Raw genomic sequence first — 26,855 nt, forward strand, 5'->3', positions numbered from 1 at the left:
CAATATTTTGCTTCAAATCTCAAAAAAATATGACCATAAAATATCTAAATCAATTCGAGATGCATAGAAAGGTATCTATGCATCATAAAGGTAATACAAGTCACTTGTGGCAAATGTTGAAAAAGTACTAATAACAGAGAAATATGTCCAGACATGTGGGCGTGTCGCCTGGTCTCTTTGTTCTCCTTATCTTGGTTGCCCGTTTTTCTCATAGTTCTACCAAAAAAAAATTGAAGAGATATATGCCAGGTATCCAGTCAATAATATAGTGTGTACAGTCACAGAAAAACAAACTAAATTTTCCTCTGTGTTTAGAGGGATTCATACAAAATAAAAAATTTGAGAACATCTTCTTGAAGGATGAACTTTCATTAATACTTCAAACAGAACTACATCAATATCTCCCAATCCCACCCTCCCTCCATTTCTCCTATGCCACTACCCCAATCCAATGATAGGGAAGGGTCTCCTCCCAATCCATCTGACCCTAGTCTATCAGGTCTCATCAGGACTGGTTTCACTGTCTTCCTCTGTGGACTGTTAAGGCTGCTTTCCCTTTAGGTGGAGGTGATCAAAGAGCCAGCCTCTGAGTTCATGTCAGAGACAGTCCTGTTCCCATTACCCTCTTGGACACTGAGCTGCCTTGAGCTACATCTGTGCAGAGGTTCTAGTTTATCTTCATGCATGGTCCTTGTTTGGAGTATCAGTTCCAGAAAAGACTCCTGTGTCCAGATATTTTGGTTCTGTTGCTCTCCTTGTAGAGCTCCAGTCCCCTCCAGGGCTTTCTATCTCCTCCTTCTTTCATAAGATTTCCTGCACACTGCCCAAAGTCTGACTATGAGTTTCAGCATCTGTTTTGATACACTGCTTGTTAGAGTCCTTCAGAGGCCCTCTGTGGTAGGATCCTCTCCTATTCCCTGTATTCTCCCTCTTCTGATGTCTGTCACATTTGGCTTTCTGAATGAAGATTGAACATCTTATTCAGGGTCCTCATTCTTGATTATCTTCCTTAGGTGTACAGACTTTAGTATGATTATCCTATATTATATGTCTAATATCCACTTATAAGTGAGTATATACCATGGGTGTCTTTCTGCTTCTGGGATACCTCACTCAGGATGATCTATTCTAGATCCCACTATTTGCCTGCAAATTTCATGATTTTCTTGTTTTTAGTTGTTGAGTAGTCTTCCATGGCCAATAGTGTGTGTGGAGGGAATGGATGGGTTTGAGGTGGCTTGCACTCCTTGAGGCATTCACTGGACGGACATAGCATGTATCCATGAGTATTTACACTCTGATAGTGCTGCTAATGAAGGCAGATGTGATGAGAGTGCTAAAGATAGGTGATAGGGTGATAGGTGGACATTTATTAAAAATGAATGCATAAAATTACCAAGGGAGGGAGACTGATTTCTTTTGTGTTAATGATAAAGGAAAGTGAAAATACCAAGTCACATCAAGGTGTTTAGGAAGATGGCAGTAGCAATAACACATGTTATGATTGAGAGTTAAGAACTTACTTCCTCAAAGGGGTGAACTGTTCACTCTCTCTGTCCTCCTCAATAATGGTTTCCTGTCTGTTCCCACAAATCTTCAGGAAGAATGACACTGCTCCTGCTCACTCTCCTGTACTGTCCTTCATCTGCTAACTTTCTCCAACTTGATTCTAATTCCTGCTCTCTCCAGAAAGACTTTACTAGTAATTACGGACTTGTGATACTTGTAAGATGATATCTAAAATCTGTTAGTACAGTTGGTAAGTTACTGTAATCTAGCTTGCCTATGACTCATACATGTATCACTCAAGTCAGAAAATTTTATTTGGATTCTGTATTCAGCTATATGTATACATCGATAGGTAGATACATATATACATAAACACATACATTACATAAATAATACATAAATATGCATGCATAAATAATAGAGAAATGGGGATTATGGAAAGATGACAGAGATAGGTAATAGTGGATGATAGGCAGAGAAATTTTGTGCATTGTATTAGCAAGTGACTGAAACTCTTGGCCTGAAACATTATTAAGAATTTAGCCAGATTCTAGTATGTTTAACCTATATTATATTTCTAGTATTCACTTATAAGTGAGTATATACTGTGTGTGTCTTTCTGCTTCTAGGATACCTCACTAAGGATGATCCTTTTTAGATCCCACCATTTGCCTGCAAATTTCATGATTTCCTTGTCTTTTTAAATTACTGAGTAATTTATGTAATTAATTGTGTAATTAATTGTGTACTTCATTGTGTAAATGAACCATAATTTCTGTATCCACTTCTCCTTTGAGGGTCATCTGGGTTGTTTCCAGGTTCTGGCTATTATGAATGAAGCTGCTATGAACATGGTTGAGCAAATGTCCTTATTGTGTACTTGAGCCTATTTTGGATATGTGCCTAGGAGTGGTATAGCTAGATCTTGAAGAAGAGCTATTCCTAATTGTCTGAGAAAGCGCCAGATTGATTTCCAAAGTGGTTGTACAAATTTACATTCCCACCAGAAATGGAGGAGGGTTCCCCTTTCTCCACATCCTCTCCAGCATGTATTGACACTTGAGTTTTTTATCTTAGCCATTCTGATAGATATAAGGTGAAATCTCAGGGTGGTTTTGTTTTGCATTTCCTTGTTGACTTAGGATGTTGAGCACTTCTTTAAGTGTTTCTTGGCATCCAATATTCCTACAATGAGAATTCTCTCTTTAGCGTTGTACCCCATTTTTAATTGGATTATTTGATTTGTTGATGTTTAACTTCTTGAGTTCTTTATATATTCTGGATATTAGCCTTCTGTCAGGTAGACAGTTGGTAAAGATCCTTTCCCAGTCTGTAGGATGTTGTTTTGTTCTGATGACAGTGTCATTTGCTTTCCTAAAGAAGCTAAGCAAGAAGGAGGACCCTAGGTAAGATGATCAATCCTCACTCAGAAAGGCAAACCGGGTGGACATTGGAAGAGGGAGAAAACAGGGAACAGGACAGGAGCCTTCCACAGAGGGCCTCTGAAAGACTCTACCTTGTAGGGTATCAAAGCAGATGCTGAGAATAATAGCCAAACTTGGGGCAGTGTGCAGGAAATCTTATGAAAGAAAGAGATAGAAAGACCTGGAGGGGACAGGAGCTTAACAAGGAGAGCAACAGAACCAAAAATATCAGGTCAAAGAGGTCTTTTCTGAGACTGATATGCCAACTAAAGACCATGAAGAGAGATAACCAAGAACCCCTGCACAGATGTAGCCCATGACAGCTCAGTGTCCAAGTGTGGCCACTAGTAATGGGAAAAGGGACTGTCCCTGATATGAACCCAGAGGCTGGCTCTTTGATCACCTCCTCCTGAAGAGGTTGGGGGCAGCCTTACTAGGCCACAGAGGAAGATAGCACAGACAGTTCTGATATAACCTGATAGAGTAGGGTCAGGTGGAATGGGAGATTGACCTCCACTATTAGGGGAATTGGGAGGGGCATGGGAGGAGATGAGAGAGAGAGGGTTGGGCTGAGAGGGGAAGAGGGAGGGGGCTAGAGCTGAGATACAAATTGAATAAACTCTAATTAATAAAAATTAAATTAATTAATAAAAGAATTTAGTCAGAAGCTGGGTATGGTGGCACACACTTGTAGTCCTAGCACTAAGGGAGACAAAGGCAGGAATATCTCTACAAGTTCAGTATCAGCCTAGTCTACAAAGCAAGTCCAAGACAGCCAAAACTACACAGAGAAATCATATCTCAAAAAAAAAATCGGGATTTGGAATGATGGCAGTGCCAGGATGACTCTCATTCTGACCAGCAGTCAGAACTCGCAGCCATAAGACACATGTGATTGTGTTTCCCAGGTGAGAGGATACCCCATGGTGGGGGATTCAATCAGCTTTAACTCACACAGTTAAACCATAGAAGAGATCCCAGTTCTGCCAGGCGCTTGGTCGATAGCCCACAGCCACAGGCCAGCATGCTCTGATCACTGTCCCAGACTGAATTGTGGGCAACACAAGAACAGAGACTGCGATTTCCAGTCGAGAGATAACCCCACAGTGCAAGAAACAATTGGGATTGACCTTAGGTCACCCAAACGTCCCCTGGAAAAGACTCGGGTTCTGCTGGAGCCCAGGATCCAGCCCAGATCAAGAGCTGGGGACCCAGGCCCCTGCACAGACTCCTGCATGCACACCTAATTCGCTGCCCCAAATAGAACTGTGGTTCCCAGGGCACCAGAGACTGAGTTTCTCTGTCGGGAAACGAACCCACAGGGAGGGGAATGGCTGGTCTGATCTCAGAGCACTCAGACTATGCCTCCACCCCGAAAAGGTCATTGGAAAAGTTACCCAGTTTTGGCAGACACCCAGGCACCTAATCCCCAGAAAGGCAGAGCCATGCAAGTCTGTGCCTGTGGTTCTAATCACCATCACAGACAGAAAGGCTGTCCCCAAAGCAAGGACTGGATGTCCTGTAAGACCTGGGGTCTCACAGCTCAGGAGTTCAATCGCGCCCTTCCCAGAAACTCCCCCAGACCAAGACTCATTGCAAAAGCAAGGGTTTATTAACAATTGTACAACGGGGTCACCCTTGCTGGTCAGCAAAGAGTGGCACCGGGAGACAAAGGCCTTTAGGTTTTTAAAAGAAAAATTGCGGGAGGTTTGAAGTTTTGGCAATTTAGGAGTGGATGAGGAAGCTATAAAGTAAGATAATTGGTTAGTCTTAGGTGCTCAAGCTTGGCCAGGCCTGCCAAGTGTGGATGCAGCTGCAATTTAAGGTGGGGGTGGTTAGCTCATCCTTGAAGATTAGGGCTGTGGGCTCTTGGCTGGAGGTCAAAAGCTACTCAGAAGAAGTCTAGGTTTGTTGCTAAGAAACGCTATCTCAAGGACAAGGGTCTGGTCCTTCTTTTGCTGAGTGAAGGTCATTGCTTGCTTGCCCTTTTTTTATATCTGTCCTCACAGATAGGGTCACATTCCTTCACTCTCTGGAAAGGTACTAAGAGGCTTTAGCTTAACTTGGACCTAAAACTCAAAACTATAGGCTTTAGAAGACATATAGGTTACAAAGTTAGCCTAACCCTTTCATTTCCCCCTTCTCCTTGTAACTGCTTCAATCATGAAGCAGCTGTAGAGTGAGAATTTTATCTTAAGAAAAAAATTTTCTTTTTTTTTCCTTTTGACTCAAAATTTCAGCCTGTAGAATGGGACAATGGGCCGATGATCCGTCTTATGGAATTTCTTCATGCTGATGATTGGATCGTTGAAATCTCTGTTTAAAAGAGGCTGAAATGCTGGTCAAAAGTTGGGGAGAGTACATGGGTAAAGATTACTAGGAGCCAGTCAAAGGCTGGTCAATGAGGCAGTCCTTAACAGTCTCTGGTTAGTTGATCCAATTGAAGAGACAGGGAGCAGTCATGTCAGCTTCCAACAAGTCCAGATTTTAGTTTGCAGCCCAGAGTCAACCAGGTGAAAATCTGCTGAGACAAATTCAGACTAGAGACAGAAGTTAAGATTTGTCTGTTAAATGGAAAAAGTGAGGAATCCCAACAGCAGGGAAAAACTCTTCTGGGATCCATTTGAGCTATGCCAGATCTAGGTCTCATGACCTTTTGATTTTTATAAACTCATATGAATTTTTGGTACACAAAAGGAAATATATATACTCAGAAAAGTAACATATCAGCAAATCTAATACAGCAACATTTTGAGAGTAACAGATAAAAATTATATCCAAAAGAATTGGTACCAGTCAGCTGTTTGTTTTATATCTTTTATAAACAACTTAAGTGTGTCCATGTGGCAGCCTTTTTGGAGTTAACGGCATCCGAGCAGCGGAACTCAGCCTCTTGGCTATTTTTCAAAGTCCAGTCTCTCACAGACTGACCTTGGTGGTCTTACAGCGGACTGCTCTGACCCTGATGAACTCCGTGCAACCATAGTAACCAGACAGCAGGCTCTGTGCAACCTTGAGTAAACCCTCCTATATTTTGGCTAAGTAAAATTGCCTGCGTGAGAAACTGCTTGTACTTTTTTTTTTTTTACTTAAGTGTTAACCTGACGTCCATTAAATTGACACTTTGATCAGTATGTAGACCAACATTTTTTAGATTTTTATAACCTGAACTTCTATATCCTCAGACCCTATATAAACTTTATATTTTTTTTATTTAACTATTATTATAAGACATTGGCAACTGATGTAAAGCCTGTGAGCAGGGCAAACCTGTTTTTCTTTTTATATAAAAGATATAGTACCTAGTAGTTTTAACTAACTAATGAACTGTCCAATGAGCTGATAGTGAACCTAACTGTCTGCTCTTTAGCTGCCAAGTTACTGTTAACTAAGCCTAGCCTTTCAGCCTAGCTGTCAATGTGATCAGAGACCTGAGAAGGATAAATTATGAGCTAAGTAAATGTAAGAATCAAAATTACAGAGATGACTAGTTAGTCTATCACCTAGGCAGTGTCCCTGGCTCCTGTGGTCTCCTGGCTTTCTGAGCAGAGGCAGTCCAGCCATCAGGCATAGAGGATGAGAAACTGTGGAAAGAGGAACAGGAGAGATTGACCTCACCTTGCCTCTCACAATGTGAGACAATGGCTCTTCAGGTATCCCCAGCTTTGTCCACAGTTTAGGCTGGGCCCTAGCAGTGGGCCAGTTGGGGCAGTATTGCCCAGTGGTTAGCATACCACAATCCAGAGTTGCAGTCATCTGTCATTGTCCAAATCTTCTTGGAGACCTTGGGGAGCTACTGCCAGGATTTTGGGACTTTCTGCCACAATAAACTTACATATGTTAAAATGCCATATTCATCAGATCTCTGATAAGCTGAGGGCTAGCATATCTGAGTTACTCTTTGTTTTTATCATCTGTTTTATTAAACTGTGTCCTATAAAACAGAATGTTATTTAATCTAGTTCCAGCATATTTTTGACATGTATGTTTTAGAACTATATATTTTAAGACAAATAGGCAAACTTTATAGTTACCCATCCTAGGCTTAACCTTAAAAAAAAAAAAACCTATACAAAGACACTAGGTAAAGTCCAACACCTTAACCAACTGCAGTCGTTAGCATAGCTTTAAGTCTGCTCTTTCTGAACTAAAATTAAAGCAAACATTTTAATCAGATACAGTTTATAGAGGGGCTAGTAAATCTTGCTGATCCTACCACTTTGTATTAAAATTGAACAGTAAAAAGCTTTGCACTTAACACTAATTAGAGGACTGAACATAACTGAGAGACCTAAACAAAATGGTGGTAAACTCATGGCTCCACCCTCTTTATCTCTGGACCAGCATGGCGGCTGGCCACATGTAACTGAACTCAGCTGGAAGTCCTAAACAAATATGGCAGCAAAACTACAGCTTCACGTGCTCTCTATCCCTGAACCATCATGGCAGCTAGCCTATGACTGACAATACCAAACATAGCCATACCAAACCTATCAGCCAGAATTTTTTCCCCTTAAAAGAGCATAAAAAAAAAAACATTTTGCAATGAAGAATCACCAGCCTTTTAAATGAATTATAAGATATCTGAATACAGTTTTTTTTTAAATTATATTAACTCTCTGGCTTTTTATAATATATCCACTAACCTTCCGCAACATCCTATATACCTTTAGGTTTTTAGCTTTCTTTTTTTGGCTTAACCGACATTTTTGCTTTAGACAGCTATTTTTTTTTTAATATCTCTTGCTCACTCTTTCTTTTTAGACAACAGGAAAACTCTCATTAATTTTTTTTTCCCCAAGGTTGGGAAACTGTTTTAAGTTCGTTGTTGGACTGCCCAAGAGTTATTGCTTAAAAAATCTGATAAACTGTAGATGTTTTATCCTCTTAAACATCTAAACAATTTTTAAAACTCGTCCCTGCAATATCAAAGCAAAGTATCTTCTTTAGGAGTGAATTTATAAAGCATAACCATAATTTTAAAAGTCGAAACCAGATTTTAAGACCAAAATTTATCAGTGAAAACAACCCAATCTTCAGAACCAATATCAACTTAGAATAAGACTTTCTTCTTATCCTAAAAGGAAATAAAATCATTTTGACTCAGAGATTTTGTAACCTTTGTTCTTTTTCTGAGCAACACCATGTGGCAATTTACATTGTTGTTATTTAAACATATGCATTTATAGACCCTACAAACATATAGGCACATATACGTGTTTAAAACAAGAATTTGAATTTAACCTTAAAACATACCCAATTATTTTTTTATCATATCAACCATTTAAGACCAGTTGAAAACAATCGTATAATGGCCATATATTTAAACAGACAGACTCAGCTGCAATTCTAAACATTACAGCAAGTGCAGTTTTTTTCCTAAATTACTGTTTGATCTGTAAGTTGCAAGCCCCCTAGGTGGGAGCAGGGAAGAAAGGAGCAAGAGGGCGTGGTGAGCTCCTGCTGCTCACTTCCCTGCTGAGCTGGCATGAAGGTAAGGGGGAGGAGTTTTTCCTCACTCTCAGCAGCCAGAGCAGCTCCTGTAGTGGAGCAGCTAGGGTGCCAATCCCTACCTAGCCATGTCTAAGGATTTCCACCTAGCAAGCCCATGAGCCTTGCCTGCTCCCTTGGCTCCCTTGTGAGCTTTACTCTAGCTTACCTCCCCCGCAGGTCCTGAACCTGCTTCCTGGCTGGGCCTCTCCCCTCCCCCGTGCTCTTTGGCTGTCCATCACAACAAGGGGATGGCCCATCAAGCCCATGCCCTGCTGGGTGTGCATTGTTATTTCACAGACACTCAAGTGCCTGAACACCGCCTGTCCAAGCTCCAGCCCCAGCTCCACACGTCTCCCCAGCTACCCGAAAGCATTCCCTCCTTGGCTCCCTCGGGAGGGAGAGCACACTGCTTGGTGTCCTGCCATGCAGCCATGTGCACTCCTGGGCCGAGAACTAGTTCTAATTTTAACTATCCTCTGTCCGAATTTTCATCACTCCAAGTCTACAAAGAAACAGACACAGAAAAATACATACATACATGAGAAACACAGGATTTAAATTGCTGGGGGAGCAAAATCTCTCTGCTCCTCCCTGTTCACAGAAAGGGGCAAGCTGAGTGTCCCATGGACTTGGCATTAATGACATGTCTGTCTGCCTTAATGAAACCGTTCCAGGCAAGTGGCCTCGAACCACTCAGGGACTCGAACCCCTTCTACAGATGCTCTCAAGCTAGACTACCTCCCTGTCAAAAGAGTCAGAGAGGCAACAACAACAGAAACACAAAGAATCAGGCAAGTAATCAAACAAGGACACCCTTGTGAGTGGTACCACAGTGCTCTGATAGAACGGCTGCCTGGTGGCGGTCGTTCTCTACGAAAATCAGACGGGAGGAGGACCGTCTCAGATCCAACCTCCCAAACGGAAACTTGGGGCATCCCCCAGTTCCCAGTCAAGCGATATTCTGACACGTCTGTCAATCGCAATGACTGATCAGATGACCAAAAAGGTCCAGATAGGCGCCTAAACTGAAACAGATTGGTACCACAGAAATCTAATTGAGAGGCTGCCTCATGGCAGCCATCTCTGACAAGAAACAGATTGGTAAGACAGAAACAGACTAACCTGTTCCGAGCTCGACCTCCGAGTTCAGTCTCATGAGGGTTGGGGAAGGGGCACGCCCTTTCCTGGCCAAACGCACCAAAAATGTAAGACCTGGGGTCTCACAGCTCAGGAGTTCAATCGCGCCCTTCCCAGAAACTCCCCCAGACCAAGACTCGTTGCAAAAGCAAGAGGTTTATTAACCATTGTACAACGGGGTCACCCCTGCTGATCAGCAAAGAGTGGCACCGGGAGACAAAGTCCTTTAGGTTTTTAAAAGAAAAATTGCGGGAGGTTTGAAGTTCTAGTTTTGGCAATTTAGGATTGGATGAGGAAGCTATAAAGTAAGATAATTGGTTAGTCTTAGGTGCTCAAGCTTGGCCGGTCCTGCCAAGTGTGGATGCAACTGCAATTTAAGGTGGGGGTGGTTAGCTCATCCTTGAAGATTAGGGCTGTGGGCTCTTGACTGGAGGTCAAAAGCTACTCAGAAGAAGTCTAGGTTTGTTGCTAAGAAACACTATCTCAAGGACAAGGGTCTGGTAGTTCTTTTGCTGAGTGAAGGTCATTGCTTGCTTGCCCTTTTTTTATATCTGTCCTCACAGATAGGGTCACATTCCTTCACTCTCTGGAAAGGTACTAAGAGGATTTAGCTTAACCTGGACCTAAAACTCAAAACTATAGGCTTTAGAGGACATATAGGTTACAAAGTTAGCCTAACCCTTTCAATCCTACCTAAGAAAACTAGCTACTTTCAAAAAAACACAAGAAATAACCTCACTACAGCAAAATTGAAAGTAGCCAAACACACAACACACTACCATAGCCAACATCAATATCAAAGGTTCTATCAGCCACAGGTCATTAATCTCCCTCAACATCAATGGACTCAATTCTCCAATAAAAAGACACAGACTAACAGAATGGTTGTGTAAGCAAAACCCAAAAATCTGTTGCATACAAGAAACACACCTAAATCACAAAGATATACAGTTCCTGAGAGTAAAGGGCTAGAAGAGTGCTTTCTAAGCAAATGGACCCAGGAAGCAAGCAGGAATAGCCATTCTAATATCTAATAAAATATATTTTCAACCAAAATTAATCAAAAGACATAAAGAAGGACACTTCATACTCATCAAGGGAAAATTCCACCAGTAAGACATGACAATCCTGAACATCTATGCTCCAAATGCAAGGGTAGCCATATTTGTAAAAGAAACTTTAAAGAAACTTAAACCACACATAGACCTCCACACATTAATAGTGGGAGACTTCAACACCCCACTCTCAACAAAGGATCAGTCAATAAAATAGAAATTAAACAAAAAAAAAAAACCAGTAACTCTAACAGAGGTCATAAATCAAATGAACCTCATGGAATCTAAAGAACCTTTCACTCAAACACAGAAGAATTTACCTTCTTCTCAGCACCTCATAGAACCTTCTCCAAAATAGACCATATAATTGGTCACAAAGCAAGACTCAACAGACACAAAGAGATTGAAATAATCCATTGTATACTATCTGATCACCATGGAATAAAGCTGGACCAAAATGACAAAAAAATAGCAAAAGGCCTACACACACATGGAAACTGAACAACTTGCTACTACATGACAGCTGGTCAGAGAAGAAATAAAGAAAGAAATTAAAGACTTCCTAGAATTCAATGAAAATGAAAGCACAACATACCCAAACTTATGGCACACAATGAAAGCAGTGCTAAGAGGAAAGTTCATAGTACTAAGTGCCTTCAGGAAGAAATTCAAAACATCTCATGCAAGCAAATTAATTGCTCATTTCAAAGCCCTAGAAAAAAAAAGAAGCAGACAGACCAAAGACGAGTAGAATGCTGGAAATAATCAAACTCAGGGCTGAAATCAATCAATTAGAAACAAATAAAACAATTCAAAGAATCAATGCAACCAAGAGCTGGTTCTTGGAGAAAATCAACAAGATAGACAAACCCTTAGCCAAACTAACTAAAAGGCATAGAACAACTATCCAAATCAACAAAATCAGAAACAAAAAGGGGGACATAACCACAGACACTGAAGAAATCCAAACTATAATTCGGTCTTACTTCCAAAGTCTATATGCCACAAAATTTGAAAATATAAATGAAATGGACAATTTTCTTGACCGATTCTACGTGCCAAAGCTGAATTAAGACCAGGTAAACCAATTAAATAGTCTTATATATTCTAAGGAAATAGAAGCTGTCATCAAGTCTACCATGCAAAAAAAAGGCCAGGGCCAGATGGTTTCAGTGCAAAATTCTACCAGACCTTCCAAGAGGAGCTAACACCAATACTCTTCAAACTATTCCACAAAATAGAAACAGAAGGAACACTACTAAACTCATTCTTGAAACCACAGTCACCTGGGTACCTAAACCTCACAAAGACCCAACAAAGAAAGAGAATTTCAGGCCAATCTCCCTCATGAACATCGATGCAAAAATACTCAACAAAATACTTGCAAACCAAATCCAAGAACACAGCAAAGATTTCATCCACTAAGACCAAGTTGGCTTCATCCCAGGCATGCAGGGGTGGTTCAATATACAGAAATCCATCAATGTGATCCAGCATGCAAACAAACTGAAGGAGAAAAACCACATGATCATCTTCTTAGATGCTGAAAAGGCATTTGACAAAATCCAACATCTATTCACATTTAAAGTCTTGGAGAAGGCAGGGATACATGGCACGTACCTGAACATAATAAAGGCAATATACAGCAAGCCTATAGCCAATATCAAACTCGATGGAGAGAAACTTAAATCATTCCCACTGAAATCAGGGGCAAGGCAAGGCTGTCCACTCTCTCCATATCTCTTCAACACAGTTCTTGAAGTCTTTGCTAGAGCACTAAGACAACTGAAGGAGATCAAGGGGATACAAACTGGAAAGGAAGAATTCAAAGTATCACTATTTGCAGATGATATGACAGTATAGCTGAGTGACTCCAAAAACTCTACCAGGGAACTCCTACAGCTGATTAACACCTTCAGGAAAGTGGCTAGATACAAAATTAACTCAAAAATCAGTAGCCCTCCCATATACAAAATAGAAAAGGGCCCAGAAAGAAATTTAGGAAACAACACCCTTCACAATAGCCACAAAAGACATAAAGTACCTTGGTGTGAACCTAACTAAGCAAGTCAAAGACTTGTCTGAAAAAAAATTTCAAGTCTCTGAAGAAAGAATTAGAAGAAGATATCAGAAGATGGAAAGATCTCCCATGCCCATAGCTTGGAAGGACTAACATAGTAAAAATGGCCATCTTACCAAAAGCAATCTACAGATTCAATGCAGTTCCCATCAAATTACCAAAAGAATTATTTAAAGACCTTGAAAGAAAAATTCTCAACTTCATATGAAAAAACAAGAAACCCAAAATTGCTAAAACAATTCTTTACAGTAAAAGATCTTCAGGAAGTATCTCCATTGCTGATCTCAAGTTGTACTATAGAGCAACAATACTAAAAACTGTATGGTCCTGGCATAGAAACAGACTGGTGGATCAATGGAATCGAATAGAAGATGCTGACATAAATCCACACACTTATGGATACCTGATTTTTGACAAAAATGACAAAACCATTCAATGAAAAAAAGACAGCATCTTCAACAAGTGGTGCTGTTCTAACTGGATGTCTACATAAAGAACAATGCAAATAGATCCATATTCATCACCCTGCACAAAACTAAAGTCCAAGTGGATCAAAGACCTCAACATAAAATTATACAGACTAAATTGTTTAGAAGAAAAAGTGGGGAAGAGCCTTGAGCTCAGTGGCACAGGAGAAAACTTCCTGAACATCAACAGCTCAGGCTCTAACAGCACCAATCAATAAATGGGACCTCATGAAACTGAAAAGCTTCTGTAAAGCAAAGGACAGTATCGTCAGAACAAAACAACAGTCTACAGATAGGGAAATGTTCTTCACCAACCCTATATCTGACTGAGAACTAATATCCAGTATATATAAAGAACTCAAGAAGTTAAACAGCAAAAATCAAGTAATCCAATTAAAAAATGGAGTACAGAGCTAAACAGAGAATTCTCTGCAGAGGAATATCGAATGGCAGAGAAACACTTAAAGAAATGCTCAACCTCATTAGCCATCAGGGAAATGCAAATCAAAACAACCCTAAGATTTCACCTTACACCCATCATATCGGCTAAGATAAAAAAACTCAAGAGACAACACATGCTGGAGAGAAAGTGGAGAAGGGGGAACTTGAATAACCACTCTGCAAAGCAATCTGGTGCTTTCTCAGACAACTAGGAATAGTGCTTCCTCAAGATCAATCTATACTACTCCTAAGCATATATCCAAAAGTTTCTCAAGCACACAATAAGGACATTTGCTCAACCATTTTTGTAGCAGCCATATTTGTAACAGCCAGAGGTGGAAACAGCCCAGATGCCCCTCACTGGAGGAATGGATGCACAAATTGTGGTATATCTACACAATGGAGTATTACTCAGCAATAAAAAAACAAGGAAATCATGAAATTTGCAGGTAAATTATGGGATCTGGAAAACATCATCCTGAGTAAGCTATCCCAGAAGCAGAAAGACGCACATGGTATATACTCACTCATATAGACATGTGATATAGGATAAACCTACTAAAATCTGTACATCTAAAGAAACTAATCAAGAGTGAGGACTCTTGCTAAAATGCTCAATTCCTATCCAGAAAGGCAAAGAGGATGGACATCAGAAGAAGGAGGAAAGTGGGATCAAGTCAGGAGCCTGACACAGAGGACCTCTGAAAGGCTCTGCCCTGCAGACTATCAGTGCAAATGCTGACGCTTATGGGCAACCTTTGGGCAGAGTGCAGGAAATCTTATGAAAGAAGTGGGAAACAGTAAGATCTGGAGAGGACAGGCACATTTTTGTTTATTTTATTTTATTTTTACACTAAGTAAAGACTAAATTTCATGCTGTTATCCATTCTACCACAAGGAGAGCAACAGAACCAAGAAATCTGAGCGCAGGGGTCTTTCCTGAGACTGCTATTCCAACCAAGGACTATGTATGGAGATAACCTAAAGACCCCTGCACAGATGTAGCCTATGGCAAAGTTCAGTATCCAAGTGGGTTCCATTATAATAGGAACAGGAACTATCTCTGACATGAACTGACTGGCCTGCTCTTTAATTACCTCCCCGAGGGGGAAGCAGCATTACCAAGCCACAGAAGAAGACAATGCAGCCACTCCTGATGAGACCTAATTGACTAGGATCAGAAGAAAGGAAAAGAAGTCCTCCCCTATCAGTGGACTTGGAAAGAGGCATGCATGCAGAGGGTGGATGAAGTAAGGGGTTGGGATGGGAAGAGGGAGGGAACCACACGGGGGATACAAAGTGAATAAAGTGCAACTAATAAAAAAATATCAAAAGAAATAAAGAAGAAAAAGAGGAGGATAATTTAGCCAGGTTGTGTTGATGAATACTGGCAGGCTATCTGAAGAAATGTATGTAAGAGAACCTTGAGTTTGAGTCCAGCCTGAACTATGTTTTTGGTATGAAGAGATCTCTCGGTGGGTAAGAGTTCTTACACCTCCAGCATAGGATCCAGTACAAGTTCACACTACCCACATGGAGTCTCACAACCACTTTTAACTCCAGTTACAACTTCTTCATGCTCCTTCACACATGTTATGCATATACATCCTCTCAAATACATACACACACACATACACATATGCACCTACATATATTTACATATATGTAGTAACTTTTAAATGTTCACAGTTTTATTTTTTACTATGAAAATTGATGGATTTATTAACTGCCCATGTAAATATTATATAATCTTAATTTAGTCTCAAATCAGGTTATGCATAAAAGCTTAAAACATAAGGACAAGACTTGGTTCTGAATATGTATCAAATCCCAGATTAGCTGTGGAATAAATATCATCCAATGATGGTAAGTTGTCAAACCCAGTATCACAGACATGTTCCTTCCTGAATAAATGCTGTGCAAATGTCCTCTACCTTTCCACTATCCTACTGTCTAGCAAATGTCCTTTCACATAAGATACACTCCTGAGTGTCTGGAAACAAACCTCATCAGCAATCCATAGTTACTGCAGTTTCGCTTATAGCCATAACTCAGTATGAAAACACCCAGGATGGGCTCCAGAGTTAACCATTCAGAGCCCAGATGAACCAAGCCCTGTCTTATGAGATACCAACAGGACCAAGCCCTACTGATAATGATAAGCCTTCCCCATTTTTATACTAAGTAAAAACTAAATTTCATGCTGTTATCCATTCTACTACAGCCTATGTATTTGGTGATAGACGTTCCATTTTCTTTAGAGTGACATTGAGGAGACACCCACCCACTAGTTCATTATCCATCCCTTTATAGTACTAACCTTGTGTCATTCATATGAATACTAAGGAGCTGTGCTGGAAGCCTAGAATCTTAACTGTCTGTTCAGATGCTGGCTCTGGCTCTGCTGACTGTGGGCAGCTGCACAGGCTCCACGGCCAAGGTTTACTTTTCTGATAAGATTACACAATGCTTCCTGTGTAACAGCTTCCTCCAAGATTGAAACATTCTATTCTGCAGGGAAATTCCATAAGCAGGAAGAGAAAGCCCAAAATAGCTTCAGGAAGTCCCTGAAACTGAACAGATTTCCAAGCTTCCTTCTTCCCAAGTTGTAAACAAGCCAAGCTACAGAGAATCACTCTCAGAAAATAAGAGCTTTCAAGAATGTTGAGTCTAGACACAAATGCCTGGAAAAAACAGAAATCAGCCCTGCTGCCTGGAAGGAGTTTGGACAGCCGAGTCCCATGAGAAGGACACCCCTTAAACTGTTGGGCTGCCTGCAGTCTGCACAGTGTGCCCTCTGTTTCTAGCTTTTGCCCATTCTTACCTATGCTGGTGTGGGCTTTGGTGACACAGCTATCTTCAAATCATTTCTGCTCCTGCAGGTAACTGTTTGCCCACAATGCTGTAAATAAACTTAATAAAACTCATTAGTTCATAGGTAGGACTTTGGTGGTGTCAATAGTTGGAGTGTCATGGATCCCTATCTGGAGTAAGTAGATGTGTGTTGCATCTTCTCAAGAAAAAATTGGTTACAGGGCAGTGATCAATCACTCTTTGATCCCCAGCGTAGTAGTTTTCATGAGAAAATTTCTTACTAGGTGTGAGTTCACAAAGCAAGCAGGTCTCTACATGTCAGTGCTGATGGTGATGACTGGACTCCCTGAGCTGGTTTTACAAACAAAAACCTAAAACATTCCTCAGAAGAGCTTCAAGGCTGGCTGAACACTGCTAACCTGTCACCAGCTCATCTGCCTGAGAAGCCTCCACGCTAACCCCTGGCTGTTGCAGCTTCTGAGCACCCTCCCCCTCCCTGCTCCTTCAAACACTCACATACAAACCAACAGGCTTCTTCATCTGGGTTCTGCCCACAGTCCCAGGCAGCTGGTCAGAGTTTATAGAACTGTTCTTCTCTTCACAGAATAGCTGTGTCTGGTGGTTTCTTGCTGCATCTTCTTATATTTTGTAATAAAACTGGGAGGGACACCTGAGTCCTCCTTTGGGGACCGGGGCCCTTTTTGGAAACTGACATTGCTACCTCAGCCCTCAGGCAGTAGGGATCATGTGCCTCTGATATCCATCCTATCCGACTAGATTCTGAGTCCCTATTTCTCACCACTTCCTTCCCACGGGCCGCAGCCTCTCTGCACAGACTGGGATGAATTCCTTTCTCTCAGAAGTGCCTACTTGGTTTCAGTTTTCTCTCATCAGAAAGTCCTCTTGATTTGGCTAAGGCCGAGGATCTGGCTTGCTTCCATGTATGTGGACCTATCTGCATTGCCCCCGTGGCACGCCTGGGTTGGCTACCCAGAGGCTATTTAAGCTGTGGGCTGGCTTTCCCCGGGGTCCGAGGATTGTTCAATGTTCCTGAATAAACTGCATTGAAATAAATAAATAAATAAATAAATAAATAAATAAATAAAATAAGATAAAAATTAAAAAAAAGATAGCTTTATGATATAATATTTATAATATATAGTAGGTATTTTATAAGATGTCAATGACTTTTTCAATTTTATCTTCAAATATTTACCTCAATAAATTCTCATCATGTAAAAAAAAAAAAAAAAAAAAAGAAAGTCCTCCTGCATGCCAAGCAGCTTCTCGTGCCCTCTTGGAAACCCATCACTCCGTCAGGGATGCCCTCATGATGAACACATCACTCTGTCAGGGATGCCTATCCTTCATGATGAACCTCGTCCACTTGGTGAGATGCTCTGAGACACCCCAGTTCCCCATTCCCACCTGCATCCATATGATCTGTAGTCAATTCCTGCCTCTTCATGCATGGCCTCTTCTTGTAGTGGATCTTCTAGTTAGAGCCAGCTCCCAGTGCCTGGACTTAGGAAAGATTTTTCCTAATTGTTGCTAGAATATACTGGGTCTCCATACAAACTTGATAATCAGTCTTAATGGCCAAAATATAACACATTTGATTTACAATTTCTCTTAGATTATAACAGCTTCTGCCAACACACAGACAAGCGATCTGGAATTCCTTTTACTCTAATCTTTCTTATTCTCCACTCTCATCTCTCACTCTGATCACTGGGTTCAGTCTTACAGAGATTTAGTGCATTTTTTGGCATGGCTAATACTAAAATATTCTCATCACAAGCTGTTACAGTCTTCTAAAAAGCTGATTGTGGAAATGGGATTTGACCTGCCCACCCTAGGCACAAGTGAGCTGCTTTAAAGCTTTCATCTAAAGTCTCCATCCTGCATCAGGCCAGCCCTTTAGTTCTATGACAGAGAGAGGGAGAGGAAAATCACGCCCCGCCCATCATACACAGACAGCTTGTGCTTGAGAACAGCTAAGAGAGAAAGCTTCCAAAAAATGCTATTATCCCCTTGTTTCATATCCCCTTCCTCTTGTTCTTTGTTTTGTTTAACTGTTTTTAAATCTTCTGCTAGAAAACTTGTAATCTGTGAAATTTGTAGCAAAAGTTAATTTAAATATATATATATATACATATATATATTTAATTTGCCATAGCATACCATATGTGTAACTTGGACTTAACTCTGGTTTAGGAAAATTGTTTTTTTTTTTATTAGACTAAATATAACATTAGGTCTCTAAAGACATTTTAGATAAGGATAGATTTTTTTGTATGGTTATTTTTGTCCTACAAGCAAATAATATTCCAAAATAAATGAGGGCAAAACTATAAACAGCATTTATGAACAATATATGTTTGATGGTTAAGAGTTATGAATTTCTAACGTTATAATGGTCTCTTCAGGCTAAGAAAAACTGACTTAAAGACACAATTACTAGGTATTTCCTAACTGTGTTGAGCTTTAGCTAATTGGATAAGCTGAGTCATACAAAAATCCTGTGGTATTTTGTAAAAGAACATTATGAAAGGAGTAGGAAGATGAGGCTACCAGTCTCTCTGTGGACCGTGTTGATGGTTTAAAGTTTGTTCTGATCTTCAATTCAAAGTATAAAATTTAAGGCTCATAATTAACAGAGATAAAATTACATAGCCCTAATCTTATAAAAATTACTAACCTGTTAAGGATAATTAAGACCTGCAAATTCATGACCAAATTCTTTAATTCACTCAAAATTGTGTTTCTAGTCATGCTTAGTACAGATGAAAAATTCATCTACAGGGACAAGCTTTAGCCTTCTGCAAATGCTGTCAAAATTAAGCCTGAAACAAGTAACAAAAAACAAGTAAACCTTGTTTAATGTAAAATAACATTTAAAATCAGGTACTGGATGATGGTCCTCAAATCTTTCAGAGTTCTGCTGATGTGGTTGGTAAGGTGTTTAATGGCAAGGAGGAGCAGGAAAAGGCTTTCCAAGATAGAAATACCCATCTCAAAAAGGAGCCTGAGGCCACCGTCAGAGACGATGTTGCTCCAGCACCTCCACCAGCGGCCTGGCACACATGCGGCAACACAGGTCACTGGGCAAAATCCTGCCCCTCACCTCATCTGTGGTCAGGATCCTACCCAAACTCTGGAAAGACAGGACCCTGGAAGGTGGCCTGCCTTTTCTGCTTTGCTCTGGGACATGAGCCCCTAACACCACCACCATCATGCTTCCCATTGAAGGAGGCTGGGAAACTGTCCAGACAGCAGGCAGCTCTGTCATTTTTAATTGCTACAGAGGCCTCTTGGACTGTACTTCCTGCTTAATCTCTGTGGTGAGTGTCAGTGGCAGCCTCCCCAGCCCAGGATATGAATCTTCTCTTTGGCTTCCCTGGGCTCCACCTTCCTCTTTAGGCCTAATTGCTCCATTCATTAGTAGAAAAGGCTAAATTATGCTCTTCCTTTTCATTCACCTCCTTGAACTGTCCTTCTTCCTAGCATTTGAGGACCAGATCTCCATGGCATCACTTTGGTAGACTCCTGTCTTGTTACCTATCAAAGTGACACCCAACAGACTAGAAAAGGATCTTCACTAACCTTATATCTGACAGAGGACTAATATCCAGGGGTACAGAGCTAAACAGATAATTCTAAATAGAGGAACATCAAATGGCAGAGAAACACTTAAAGAAATGCACCATATGAAATTGAGAATTATTCTTTCAAGGTCTGTAAAGAATTCTGTTAGTATTTTGATGGAAATTGCAATGAATCTATACATTGCTTTTGGCAGGATGGCCATGTTCACTATGTTAATCCTACTGACCCATGAGCATGGAAGATCTTTCTGTCTTTTGATATTTTCTTCAATTTGTTTCTTCAGAGATTTGAAGTTTGGTTTTTTTTTTCATACAGGTATTTTTTAAAAAGAAAATGCTCAATGTCCTTGGTCATCATGGAAATATAAATTAAAATGACCCTGAGATTTAACCTTATACCCATCAGAATGGCTAAGATCAGAAACTTAAGTGACAACACACGATAGAGAGGATGTGGAGAAAGAGGAATCTTCCTCCATTGCTGGTGGGAATGTAAACTTGTACAACCACTTAAGAAAATAATCTGGCACTTTTTCAGACAATTAGAAATAGTGCTACCTCAAAATCCAGCTATACCACTCCTAGGATATTTCCAAAAGGTACCCAAATATAGAACAAGGAAATTTGCTCAACCATGTTCGTAGCAACTTTATTCTTAATAGCCAGAATCTGGAAACAACCCAGACACCCCTCAACTGAAGAATGGATACAGAAATTGTGGTACATTTACACAATGGAATACTACTCAGCAATTAAAAACAAGGAAATCATGAAATTTTCAGGCAAATAGTGGGATCTGGAAAAGATCATCCTGAGTGAGGTATACCAGAAGCAGAAAGACACAGATGGTATATACTCACTTACAAGTAGATATAAGACATATAATATAACAAAAACATACTAAAATCTATACTCCTAAAGAAGCTGAACAGCAACAAGGAAGACCCTTGGGAAGATACTAAATCCTCATTCAGAAAGACAAACGTAATAGACATCAGAAGGAGAAGAAGACAGGAAATAGGAGAGGAGCCTACCACAGTGGGCCTCTAAAAGAATCTAAAGATTGAGGTATCGAAGCAGAGGCTGAGAGTCACAGCCAAACTCTGGGCAGAGTGCAGGGAATCTTACGAAAGAAGGAGAAGATAGAAGGCCTGGAGGGGACAAGAGCTCCAAAAGGAAACAAACAGACCCATAAAAACTGAGCCCTGTTTGGCTATGAGTCTCAGCACCTGCTTTGATATCCTATTGGGTAGTCTTTCAGAGGCCCTCTGTGATAGGCTCCTGCCCTGTTCCCCATTTCCTCCCTCTTTGGATTTTCATCCTGTTTGCCTTTCTGAGTGAGGATTGATCATCTTACCCAGGGTCCGACTTACTTAGATTCTTTTTTTTTTTAAGTAGCTGCATTTTTTTAACTTTTATTAGTTACACTTTATTCACTTTGTATCCCTCCATTAGCCCCTCCCTCCTTGCCTCCTAAACCCACCTTCCTTCCCCGTAATTCACACATACCCCTCCCCAAGTCCACTGATAGGAGCGGTCCCCTTCTCCTTCCATTTGGTATGTCTAATATCCACTTATAAGTGAATATATACCATGTGTATCTTTCTACTTCTGGGATAGCTGACTCAGGATGATCTTTTCTAGTTCTCACCATTTGCCTGCAAAATCATGATTTTCTTGTTTTTAATTGCTAAGTAGTATTCCATTGTGTAAATGAACCACAATTTCTGTATCCATTCTTCAGTTGAGGGACATCTAGGTTGTTTGCAGATTCTGGCTATTATGAATAAAGTGCAGAGTGAAGAAAATCTTATGAAAGTAGGAGGAGATAGAAAGACCTGGAGGGGTCAGACACTCCACAAGGAGAGCAACAGAACCAAAAAATCTGGGCACAGGGTTCTTTTCTGAGACTGATACTCAAACCAAGGACCATGCATGGACATATCCTAGAACCGCTGCTCAGATATAGCCAATGGCAGCTCAGTGTCCAACTGGCTTCCCTAGTAATGGGAAAAGGGACTGTCTCTGACATGAATTCAGTGACTGTCTCTTTGATTACCTCCCCTTGAGAGGAGAACAGCCTTACCAGGTCACAGAGGAAGACAATGCATCCAGTCCTCATGAGACCTGATAGGCTAGGTCAGACGGAAGCAGAGAAGGACCTCCCCTCTCACTGGACTTAGGAAGGGGCATGGGAGAGGATGAGAGAAGGAGGAAGGGTAGTATTAGGAGGGAATCAAGGAGGGGGAAACAACTGGGATACAAAGTGAATAAAGTGTAATTAATATAAAAAACTGAGCCCTGGGTCCCCTGAAGAGAGTGATAGCACAACCAAGGACAATGCATGGAGAAGACCTAAAACCCTGGCTCAGATGTAGCCCATAGACTCAGTCTCCAATTGGGTTCCCTAATAAGGGTAGCAGGGACTTTCTCTGGCATGAACTCTGTAGCATGGTCTCTGATCACCTCCCCTTGGGGGATTGCAGCCTTGCCAGGCCACCGACAATACAACAAGTTCTGACAAGATCTGATAGGCTAGGGTCAAATAGAAGGGGAGGAGGACTTCATCTATAAGTGGACTGTGGAAGGGGCAAGGGGGGAAAAGAGGGAGGGAAGATGGGATTGGGAGGAGATGAGGGAGAGGGCTACAACCAGGATACAAATTGGATGTAATAAATGATAATAATAAAAATAAGAAAAAGGAAAAAAAATCTCATGTAAGCTTCAAAGAGTCATGTCTGGGATCCACATGTCACAGCTGAAATGGACTCCAGATTCCTTGTCTGATAAACACTTCTGTCAGTCAACAAGGCCTCTAAAGTTTAAGCTTTCCTGCCTACTGCCAATCCCTGAGGGTGGCCCTTTCCCTCTGGTCCTGGGGCTCCATTTCGTCCTCCCAACCAACAGGATAATTCGACAGGATGCCAAGATAAAAATCCTCCTAAGCATCTTAACTTTATCTCTGTCTGTTTTCTGTATCTGTCTCAGCAGACTTCCACCCAGCTGGCAGATACCATCCTGGAATCAGCATTGGTTTTGCAGCTGCTAACAAAACCAGCTCACCTTCCTAGCCCGGTTGGTCCTACAAACTCGAAGGGCTCTTCACTTGCTGACCCTACAACAAGGAGGCGCTTGGCTCTTTCTCAATGAATAATGCTGCTACAGTTGTGGCTGTGTAGAAGAGAGGATTAGGAGCCCACAGGAGCTGACATGCTGAATCTTATCCTTGGGAGCATCATACAATATAAGGCTTTCACTTTGGTCTCCTCTGCACTCTTGATCTCTCTCCTCTTCCTAGTAATGATTGCCCAAGTGTCTCTTCAGATTTTTTTTTTCAGGGAAGAATTAATGAGCTGACCCAACGCTCAAGGAAACAGATGCTTCTGATGGAATTCCTTCAGCTCTCTCAATATTTCCTGCCAGTCCGAGCCTCAAATTTGGACTAACATTCTATACTTTCTTTTTTCACTGCCCCCACCTAGCCATAAGTAGACAGAGGACCTCTATTGCTCCTGATCATCAACAGAACGCTGGAATGGTATGTCACAAAGTGGGACCCTGAATTGTCAATGCTGATGGCTATGACTCTACCTCCACATGAGCTAAGTTTTAGTAGGAAACAGAAACCTAAAGCATTTCTCAAAAGCCCTTCATGGCTGGCTGAACACTGCTAACCTGTCAGCAGCTCATCTTTCTGAGAAGCTAACCACCTGGTTGTTCCAGTTTCTGAGCACTCTCCCTCTCTCCAACCCTTTATGAACCCACATAAAACCAACAGGCTTCTGCCAGTGGTTGCTGTCCTCCAGAGTCCCAAGCAGCTGGCCATTTTTCCTTGTTGTTGTTATTGATTTGTTTGTTTTTGTGGTCATTTGTTTGCTTTCTGTTAATCTTCTCTCCACAGAATGGCTGTGTTCCATTGTTTCTTGTTCCTCCTACTTATAGTACTCACGAACCTGCACACTTAGTCCTCCATTGGTGTTGCTCCTTAGGAAACACAAGGAGCCTTTAAAAGGTGCAACAGTGCAGGTGGAAGTACATCACTGTGGATAGGCTTTGAGGGTGTTTAGACTCCTTGGCTTCCTGTTTGCCTTCTCTGCTCTAAATTTGGTTGAGATGTGAGCTTTCATCACGTTGTCCTTGCCACTTACAGCCACAGTTTTCTGCCATGATGAACCTTTAATCTTCTGCATCTGTAAGTCAGAACAAACACTGCAGTCTACAGGTTGATTTTCATTGTAGAATTTTATTACAATGACAAAGTATAACTGACACATCCAGGCTTTTTGACATGATACAAACTTTGTAGTCATCTGTTACTACCTCTTTTAGGTTGAAAGCATACAATGAACTGAGGTTTTTTTTTGTTTTGTTTTGTTTTGTTTTGTTTTTAATGGGGATTGGTAGAATTCTTGGGGTTTGACAACTTACATGGAAGTTAGCATTGATATTTGCCACTGAGACACCAAACACCCAAAGGTGTTAATCAACATCAGTGATTTTAGTTGCATGTCTCATTTACCCTAAGCCCAGATGTAACACAACACAAATAGAATAATAAGTTTGGCAGGAGACACTTTCAAGGACTTTGCCCATATTTTATTCGTACTACTATGTGTTATCAAAGAGCTTGAATACGCAAGGATGCAGGACTAGCAGCCTTCATTCACCACTATCACCTGTAAATATCAAGATGACTTTCTGTAATGATTAAAACACCTGTCCTGAGCCACATAGTTGACAGCCTTTGCTCAAGAACACAATAATTGCCTTATGTAAACTCCCTCTTTTAAAACTAAGTTAAAACCACTCAAAGATTTGTCCATTGTGAAAACAGCACCTAACTGAACTCTAAGGTCACTAATAAAGATAAAATTCAGTGCATTTTAAACTTTTATAAATGCATGTAAGCTCCCCCGCCTGAGCTGGGTCACTTGTGTGCTGTGATATGCTGCTTCCGTTTGCTGTGTAATGTTCTGTACATGTTTCCTGTGTCATGGGAGGAATACACTGGGTTTTCAGTGGTGTGTTTGTTATTACATGGGTTGTGACAGACAGCTTTGTATACAGAAGAGTTTCATCTTGTGCGGAATGAGTGAGGCTTCACTATGCTCATAACAGCTTTTGCCTGATCCAGGAGCTTCCCAGACACTCCACAGGATAAGCATGCATGTTACAAGCAGCCTGGGCCACTGGATCTTCTAATAGAAACTGCATCTGTGCTAACAGAATGCTGTGGAGGCCTGTCTTGGTTTGGTTGATGGTCAAAATTAGCCACTTTCTGGCTCAACAGATAAGTCTTCAGGGACATTATACCTACGTGATGAGCTGTCTTCATAATATGATGGGGCCTGAGGAATGAGCATTTATTTTGCCTAACAGTTAAGAGTGAATAACATGCTTTGTTGTTTGCTTGCCTGCTTGTTTTTTGTTGTTTTTGTTTGTTTTTTTGTTTTTGCCATTGAATGACATTTCAGAACCTACTCTTCTGAGTCCCTCCAGAAAGTTTAAGTTCTGCTGTCCCACACACTGACAAATTTGCTCTTCTCTAGCACATCTGCATACTATTTCTTTCCTCTTCAGTGGCTAATTAAGTGTGTAGAAGGTCCACCTCAATCTGTGCATAAGCAGGGGTTGGAAAGGCTACACAACGTACCAACTTACCACAAAAATGCCACTTACTGCTTGCCCTGTGACTGTCCCACTGTCTCTTTCATGTGAAATGCTTCATATTCTTGTAAATATGAAGAATTTACAAGATTGAAAAAGACCACATTTGATAGATCGATAATTCAGCTTCTTACTATGAAGCTATTGATCTAGAAAATGCATTCTCACAATTCCTTTCATGAATTGACGCTGACCATTGTTACCTGTTTTATACACTGCCATTACACATTAAACAGCCCAAAACTCAAAAAACTGATGTGTAAACTTGTGGTGGTCCCCAAACCCACCATATTCCCTGTACATAAAAGTACCATACTGCTGAATTAGGAATTGCAAAAGAAAACAGTAATACTTGTCTGTATTTAATGCATGAAGCTTATTTTTAATACGATATACAGAATTTTGAGAAAGATGTTTGGGGTTTTTGCAAAGTGGCCGAATGCTGGTGTCATGTTCCCACAGATGTCCAGCAAGTCAGGGAGGTAACTTTTGGCTCAGGGGTTATAAGGTTTCCATTCCTAGGCTTTCACTGGATTTCATTTTCTGTTAGATATCTCACCATGTCAATGCTGAGCAGATTCTGACTTCCCATGAGTTTTTGGTAGCTCTCTTCTCAGCAGCAGTGAGAAGGAGCAGCAGCAGACAGGCCTAGGGAATGGCCAACACTTGCTCTACTATCCTTTCCTATGTTTGTATACAAGGTGAAAATTCTAGTCTCTCTCTCTCTCTCTCTGTCTCTCTTTTTTTAATCTCATTTGAGTAAAAAAAAAAATGTGAAATGTTCTTTCTCCAGAGTGCCTTCCTAAATTCTCAGAACAACTATAGTACAGTTCCTAAAAGGCACTCTTCATGAGAGTGGATGACCTACTACTGGTGGCCAGTGACCAACAGAGAAGGACAAATGCAATGGGAAACTGGCTCCAAAGACCCTGTTCCTCAGCTTCTATACGCACGCTCATTATGGTCAAAAGTAAGTAGTGCATACCTTATTTATTATAGAAGGGAAGACTAAATGAATGACCCAAGAAGCACCCTTCCCCACCTACCTCATTGAGCATAAAAACAAACAAACAAACAAACACATCCCCATATGGTCTTCACTAACAAGTTTATGGGTGATATTACCCAGTGTCTTATCTTTCGTTTCCATTTCTAAGTTA

The sequence above is a fragment of the Meriones unguiculatus genome, chromosome 10, assembly GCF_030254825.1.
Source record: "Meriones unguiculatus strain TT.TT164.6M chromosome 10, Bangor_MerUng_6.1, whole genome shotgun sequence".
Classification (NCBI taxonomy): Eukaryota; Metazoa; Chordata; class Mammalia; order Rodentia; family Muridae; genus Meriones; species Meriones unguiculatus.